Below are 8152 nucleotides of genomic sequence, written 5' to 3'. Positions count from 1 at the left end.
TCCTTTAGGTACGGTGGCAAACGCCCTACAACTTAAGAAAACACACGCAAATAGACAAAACACGAGCAAATTAAGAAAACAACTTCATTAATTTGACAACACATGCGCAGCATTCAGCAAACGCGCTGCAAATACCACAACACAACCAAATACATAAACGCACTGCAAATAAAAAATGATGCAAAAAGAAAAGCATGCAAACCCCGAAAAAAGAAGCGATGCAAAAAGAAAAACAACTTCATTAATTTGACAACACATGCGCAGCATTCAGCAAACGCTCTGCAAATATCACAACACAACCAAATACATAAACGCGCTGCAAATGCACACAACACAACCAAATACATAAACGCACTGCAAATACACACAACACAACCAAATAGATAAACGCACTGCAAATACACACAACACAACCAAATACATAAACACGCTGCAAATATGAAACGATGCAAAAAGAAAAGCATACAAACCCAGAAAACAAATGCAACAAAAAAACGCTGCATCCAGATTACACAACGGAAGTTCTCCAGACCTCTAGAGGGAGCAGCTAGTGGAACAGCTGGATTTTCGACTGTTATTAACCTATATTAAATTCATATTATTATTATTATTATTATTATTATTATTAATAACATAATATATTATTAATATACAGTCTATGCTCCCGTCTCATGCCCTCCCGGCTGGTGCTGTCCCCGAGCTTCGGCTTTTCAAAATAAAAGCTTACAACTTACTTACAACACGTTGGAGTTAGCAAAGCAGTTTTGTGTTTATATGTGCGGGCGGGATTTATTCAGTTTGATAAATCCCACGGTAAATTGGCTGGTTTACTAACAGGGAGGGACTAGAAATCCTGCCTGTTTTATGTATTTCAAGAGCGAATTGCTCCACAATATGAATACAGATTGATCACTTATTTTGTTGGTAACCGTTGTTGTATAATCACAATATTACACTTGAGGAGGACTACACTTCATTAATTTCGGACCTCGAAATTAAACCCTCTCATGTAATATGGCTTAAACAAACGTCAACATTAAACACTGATGCAGTTTTAAATGTTTTATCACCACGAGTTTACAGACACGTCTCTGCTGATTGAGTATCAGCTGGGACCTGAGCCGAGACACACCCACCAAACCAGAGAAAACATATCTCAAACATAGATTTAATATTTACAGTCTATGCAGTTTCTCTCTCTCTCTCTCTCTCTCTCTCTCTCTCTCTCTCTCTCTCTCTTTCTTTCTCTCTCTCTCTCTCTCTCCCTCTCTCCCCGTGAGGTCGAAAATCCAGCTGTTCCACTAGCTGCTCCCTCTAGAGGTCTGGAGAACTTCCGTTGTGTAATCTGGATGCAGCGTTTTTTTGTTGCATTTGTTTTCTGGGTTTGTATGCTTTTCTTTTTGCATCGTTTCATATTTGCAGTGCGTTTATGTATTTGGTTGTGTTGTGTGTATTTGCAGTGATTTTATGTATTTGGTTGTGTTGTGTGCATTTGCAGCACGTTTATGTATTTGATTGTGTTGTGATATTTGCAGAGCGTTTGCTGAATGTGTTGTCAAATTAATGAAGTTGTTTTTCTTTTTGCATCGCTTCTTTTTTCGGGGTTTGCGTGCTTTTCTTTTTGCATCGTTTCATATTTGCAGTGCGTTTATGTATTTGGTTGTGTTGTGGTATTTGCAGCGCGTTTGCTGAATGCTGCACGTGTTGTCAAATTAATGAAGTTGTTTTCTTAATTTGCTTGTGTTTTGTCTATTTGCGTGTGTTTTCTTAAGTTGCAGGGCGTTTGCCCCTGTCGGCCACCGTACTTCTCACATATCACTTAGTGTTTACCCATTTGGTCACAAGCTAGTGTTACATCTGTGAAACCTCTGCAATCACTTTACAAACGAACTGTTAAAATCCTGGACAAGAAACCAAGCATTTTTCATCATTGTCCAATATTACAAAAATACAGATTGCTCAACTGAGAAAACATGGTCAAGTATTCAAATTCATGTCTTGTCTATAAAATTATTCACGGTTTGTCATCTCCTCCTCTCCACCAGTTTGTCAAAATCCAAACAGCTGATCACAGCAGAACCAGAGGTGCAGCGAGGGGAGTCATTCCATTTAGGAAAAGTGTATTTGGCCAAACTGCTTTTTCTGTTCGAGCTGCTACTGAGTGGAACCTCACCCCCATAACCATCAGAAATCTAAACACATATAGTACATTCAAGATCCAGTTAAAGAAATGGCTCATTGATTATCAGAGCTGTCAACATTACCATTAACTTCTAGACCTGCTCTCGCTGCCCCCTGCTGGCTTCTTGCCTTGTGTGTGTGCATGTGTGCATGTGTTCATGTCTTTGTCTGATGTTTGTCTGACTGTTGGTCTGCTATGTTTCTATTGTAAATTTTAGCTTAATAGTAGTTTTTACTAAATGTATTGTAATTGTTATATTGTTATGTAAATATGTAATTTTACTTTCTTTTAGGGTGACTTTTACCATCTGTCTAGGGACTGCAGATGAAAAATAGCCTTCTGGCTAACTAAATGTTTATTAATATGCACTGCCCTGTAATAAATTGAAAATGTATATGTATTGTGACAGTTTGGCTCAAGTTTAAGTTATTTTATCTTTGTTTGGGGTGCCAGCCAGGTCTCTCTCCTGGCAGTAAGATACAAGTTAGTTGTTGTTTCTTTTTAAATCAAATGTCACAAAGGATGTGCATCTTAAAAGAATGTACACCCTCCCCAATGAATGACCATAAAAGCAATAAACACCATAACTCAAAAACTAGTACAAAACAAAATATAGTGTATTTGGATTTCACACAAAAACACAAACAGAGATGAAGCACAATCCAAAATTCAGAATTCCACTTCGGGTTTTCTGCACATTTAAACCACAATCTCAAAAACACAAATTAGTTGCAGTCCCATACAAACAAAATCACAATTAAGTCCAGACCAGTGCTGATAACGAGAAAAAAAATAAAGCTGGTCAGTTTCTCAGGCTCAAAAACAAAACAAAATCTGTACTAGAAAAGACTGGATGTGAATATCTTGATATATGGAATAAATAGAGACCTATAAACACATACCTAAAATAGGCAAACATGCAAAAAATGAATATCTATGCAGAATGTTTTCATTTACGTTGTGGTTACTTTGCCAGGGATTGTCATAGAAACACATATGATGGCTTGTTGGAAAGGTGGGGTTGTGATGAAACCAGCAATACCAAATATGTAAATATAGCATGACAAATCAGGGTGTTCTGTCACTCAATGTATGAGGTGTCCAAAATGAAAGAAAATGGAACACTGACATAATTTAGTCTCAAGTCCAAAGCCCATTATCAGTGGGGAGAAAACTGTTGAGCAATTCAAATATAAGATACATTTAATAATGAAACATTTCATATGGCACCTTGTACTATACAGTCCATATGGAAACAAAGATTGAAATGGAAAGATAACACCTTACCATAGCACAAACAGGAGACCAGGAGTCAGGATTGCAGTTTGATCTTAATGAGCCTTTTAATAAAACTGTAACTTAACACAATATAAATTAAATGACTGTCTTAAATCAAACAAATGACAATCTAACAAAACAAACACTGTGAGGGGGAATGAGCCCACTCCTCACTGAATCTCCAGCTCTTCTCAGGCTGTTTTTTTCTAGCAGCAACCATTTGGAACATGAATTGCTTTTGGTAGGTACAAGGCTCTACGCACTAGAGCCTACACACTAGAGCCTTGTTAGAGCCTTGTACCAAACAGTAGTGTGGCGTCACAGCCAACTGGTCAAACCTCTTCTCTGGAACCCAGTTGGTAGAGGATGGAGGCTCAGAGAAGATGGGTGCATTGAACCTGTGATGTTCCAGAAGGCACCAGCACCTAAAGAAGTTAGAGACATCACCCACCTCTACTGTAATGACGGAAACTGCATTGATGCCACCAAATGCCAGTGTCTTACAGTGGGCTTGACCTGCACAGAGTTTTGCTCTTGCCCTTTCACAGACTGTCCAAATATTTCACTGATGACAGTGCCGATGAGTGACAGTGGTGTGTTGCAGTTGTAACATAATGGGGGGCTAACCTCCCCAAAGTGGCCACTGGCCCAGTACTGGCGATGTAGGTGCTGACAAAGCTACATAGAGCAGCCTTGTCTCCACTGAGCCTGAGGTATTTTCTGTAGTTTGGAACACTTGTTTGTCCTGTGATGGTCTGTGTTCGTCTGCTGGTTTGAATAGTGCCTCTTCTTGGTCTTTCAAGATCTTTGAGTGTTGGTGGTCATATCTATCAAACACTATAACGACTATAATACAACTTGTACAGCTTGCTGCAGAACTGGGACAGCACCATATATTCTTGTGACAGCAGACCATGCCATTTCGTCAGGACCGGTGACCAGAATTCAGACGCAGACCAGAGGTTAGTTGCTATTAAGGTGATTTTATTGAACTGAACAAACAGAATGTAGTTTGAGAGGCAGGTGGTCCGGATGAGTCATAGAGAGGGAATGGGGTCCGGGCTCCAGAGCTCTGGGTTTAGCGGTGCTGGCAGGTTGATCAGGTTTCAGGCACAGGGCGGAATGGTAGGCTGAGGTGAGACAGGACAAAACAAGTTAGCAAAAATGTTATTCACAATAGTGAAAGTTCTTAGATTGGCAGGCGTGTAATCATACAGGTTGATTCAACGATCCGGCGGAGACTGGAAGGTTGGCCTGGCTTATAAGGGGAGTTGATAGTTGATTAGGAACAGGCGTGCTGAGTGGTGTGATGAGCCTCAGGTGTGTATGCAAGAGCTCCAGTGGCCACGCCCACCTGTGGCTTCCAGAGCATGAGGGAGAGAGCAAAACACAGAGACGGACAGCAAACCGAAACACACCAAGCATACAGCAAGCACACCAAAAGGGGAAAAAAGAACACAAAAACTACATTCACACACATACTATGAAGAAGGCCAGGGTCACGGTCAGCGGGCCGTGACACATTTATAGTAAAGCACAACAGATCTTGTGGAGCAAACCATCGCCCTTACAAGGAAAGATCACAATGAGACTGGGAGGTTTGCACATCACAATGGCTTACCTAGCAAGCATCGGAAAGCTCAATGGCAATGGTGGACTCTTTGACATACTAACTGAGTCAGATGTGTATGCAGAGGGAACATCTCGACAGTTGCTTCAAGGGAAATTGCTAGCAAGAGGAGTAATAAGCATAAAGCTAGCCTCTGAGGCTCCTACATCGCCAGTACTGGGCCAACGAGAATTTCTTCAGGGAACACTGTCATCTTAGCTGGTGGCTTTGAATATGGTCAGAAGGTTAAGAGGGTTAGCAAGTCAGGCATTGACTGCTTGACAGATCTTTACAGTGACCAGGAGGTGGCTGACACAAGGCTGGTGTTACATGCAATACACCTTGCACAGTCACATTCTTGTCTAATTGTCAAATGCAATGATACAGATGTACTAGTTTTGCTTCTGTACTATTCAAACAAATGGATGTTTGGATCCTCAGCAGTGTTTATGCACTCTGGACATGGCCTTAAGGAAAGATTCGTCCCTATCTGTTTGATCGCTCAGAAGCTTGGAGCAGTGCTTTGTGAGTGTCTACCTGCATGCCACGCCCTCACAGGTTGTAACACCACAAGCAGTTTGTACAGAATTGGGAAGGCCACTGCCCTTTTACAAGACTGAAGACCCATCTTTGTAAGTTACAGGAAATGACTAAATTTGGACTCTCTGGTAGCCTGGAATAGGCTTTGCCTGTGGCAAGAAGGTATGCCCTCCTGTATGGCCAAAAGAAAAAGGTGGATGGGCATCCTTGTACCAATCTGGATGAGCTGAGGTACAGATTAGCATCTGGTGAGTGACAGTGGTGTGTTGCTGTTGTAACATCATGGGGGGCTGACCTCCCCAAAGTGGCCACTGGAGATGCCCTAACCCCCAGAATGGCAACCAAAAGCAGTTCATGTTCCAAATGGTTGCTGCTAGAAAATAACAGCCTAAGAAGTGCTGGAGATTCAGTGAGGAGTGGGCTCATTCCCCCACAGTGTTTGTTTTGTTAGATTGCCATTTGTTTGATCTAAGACAGTCACTTAATTTGTATTGTGTTAAGTTACAGTTTTATTAAAAGGCTCATTAAGATCAAACTGCAATCCTGACTCCTGGTCTCCTGTTTGTGCTATGGTAAGGTGTTATCTTTCGATTTCAATCTTTGTTTCCATATGGACTGTATAGTACAAGGTGCCATATGAAATATTTCATTATTAAATGTATCTTATATTTGAATTGCTCAACATTCTTCTCACCACTGATAATGGGCTTTGGACTTGAGACTAAATTATGTCAGTGTTCCATTTTCTTTCATTTTGGACACCTCATCCATTGAGTGACAGAACACCCTGATTTGTCATGCTATATTTACATATTTGGTATTGCTGGATTCAGCACAACCCCACCTTTCCAACAAGCCATCATATGTGTTTCTATGATAATCCCTGGCAAAGTAACCACAACGTAAATGAAAACATTCTGCATAGATATTCATTTTTTGCATGTTTGCCTATTTTAGGTATGTGTTTATAGGTCTCTATTTATTCCATACATCAAGATATTTACATCCAGTCTTTTCTAGTAGGTAACGCAACTTCCTGACTACAAACATGCCAAGTTTCAAAGCTCTCAGAGCTTGTGTGATTGATCTGCATTAGTTTCTATGCCTTAACTCCCATACGGACAGGCTATATTTTAGTCCTTTTTTGGGTTTTGGGGTGTATAATAATATCTGTTAATTTAACAAACTTAGCAGTAAAATATTTTTAGCCAAGAATCCATTTCATATATGGGAGACCTTAGAGATGAGGAAAAACACTGTTGGGTTTAGTTCTACCTCCGGTAAGGGTATCTCAAAGATTTGGGGGCATTGTCACTAGCCTAAACCACAGTCTGATCTGCTGGCCACTGAGCAGCTCCACTGGAGCGGTTGGGGCACCTCAGTGGTACTTCAGTGATGGTAATGAGGAAGGGACAAGCTCTGCTCTTTCACTTTCCCCACCCAGATTTTATCCTGAAGGGGGGGGAAGGGATTGAACTGGTGACCGGTCCCACACTCTAACCTTTAGTCCACCACTGCCCAACCAGTGCCAACCTTGCCTCTGCGTCTGCCACAGCCCTGCTTGCTGACCATTGCCGTCCTGTGCAGATGGTGATATCTGCTTGGCGGACCAATTGGTCACTATGTCGCGAAGCATTATCACCTGCCGGGCTTTGGCCACCTTAATCTCTTCAACAACAGATGGTAATGGCAGCTGTAGCTTGCTTCCTGTACAAGTCGATACAGCTCAGGAAGCAAGCTACAGCTGCCATTAACATCATCAATACAATATAATATTACACATTATATTTGTGCATTAAAAATGAACTCAATTAAAAATACAAAACTTTTATCAGCCAAATGCACTTATCAAAAGTACTAATAATGCAGAAGGGCCATTTTCAATAGTGTTATATCATTATATATAATTTAACCTGTAACTGATGCAATAACATTTAAGCAATATTTCAGTGCCATATCTGGCCAAGGTTCATCTAATTTATAAACTTTTTAAAACAATTCTTTGACTTTGGGGTAGAACTCTATGACAGTGTATCATATTTCATAATCTAAAGATATATTTTCTATGTAAAACAATCTTTAGTAATAATGATCAAATATATGGTTGTAGAGAATAAAGTTTATATCTTCCTCTGATGTGGAGTGGAATTATTAAGTGGCATGAAATGGTACAAGTAGCCTATCCCTCAAAATTGTACTTAAGTATATAATACAATACTTAAGTGAATGTACTTAGCTACTTTTCATCAATAGAAATCAATATTAGGATCCTACTGTTTTTTATAGGCTATTAATACCATATGGCTAGTGTATGCACAATCACAAGTCACAATTTTAAACAGAAATGCATCTAATCTAACTGCATGTGAAATAAGTGCTAATTATTAAATTGCTGCATTATAATAATATGGATAACATGACATGTGGAAGGTAATAGTAATTACTGCTGTATGTCTGTTCATCTCTTACCTCCTACAGTTTTACTTGCATTTAAATAAAACAAAAAAGCTCTGGTGGATAAAAATCGTGCATGAGTCAAACAC

General features: G+C 40.0%; 2 protein-coding genes and 1 long non-coding RNA gene across 4 annotated transcripts in view; 2 read left to right on the top strand and 1 right to left on the bottom strand.

Annotated features, from left to right (window-relative positions):
* LOC116034688 overlaps positions 1–8152 on the top strand; it is a 678603-nt gene that overhangs the window by 211568 nt on the left and 458883 nt on the right. The window lies entirely within an intron of this gene.
* Positions 1–8152, bottom strand: part of LOC116065136 (myosin light chain kinase, smooth muscle-like) — a 766302-nt gene that overhangs the window by 365234 nt on the left and 392916 nt on the right. The window lies entirely within an intron of this gene.
* LOC118495313 overlaps positions 1–8152 on the top strand; it is a 29858-nt gene that overhangs the window by 20173 nt on the left and 1533 nt on the right. For both annotated transcript variants that reach the window (XR_004897686.1, XR_004897685.1), the window contains one exon: positions 1969–1976. This is a non-coding gene — a long non-coding RNA (uncharacterized LOC118495313). The remainder of the gene's footprint in view (positions 1–1968; positions 1977–8152) is intronic.

The sequence above is a fragment of the Sander lucioperca genome, chromosome 6 (assembly GCF_008315115.2).
Source record: "Sander lucioperca isolate FBNREF2018 chromosome 6, SLUC_FBN_1.2, whole genome shotgun sequence".
NCBI classification, from domain to species: domain Eukaryota; kingdom Metazoa; phylum Chordata; class Actinopteri; order Perciformes; family Percidae; genus Sander; species Sander lucioperca.
This window is presented reverse-complemented; position numbering and strand designations above follow the sequence as displayed.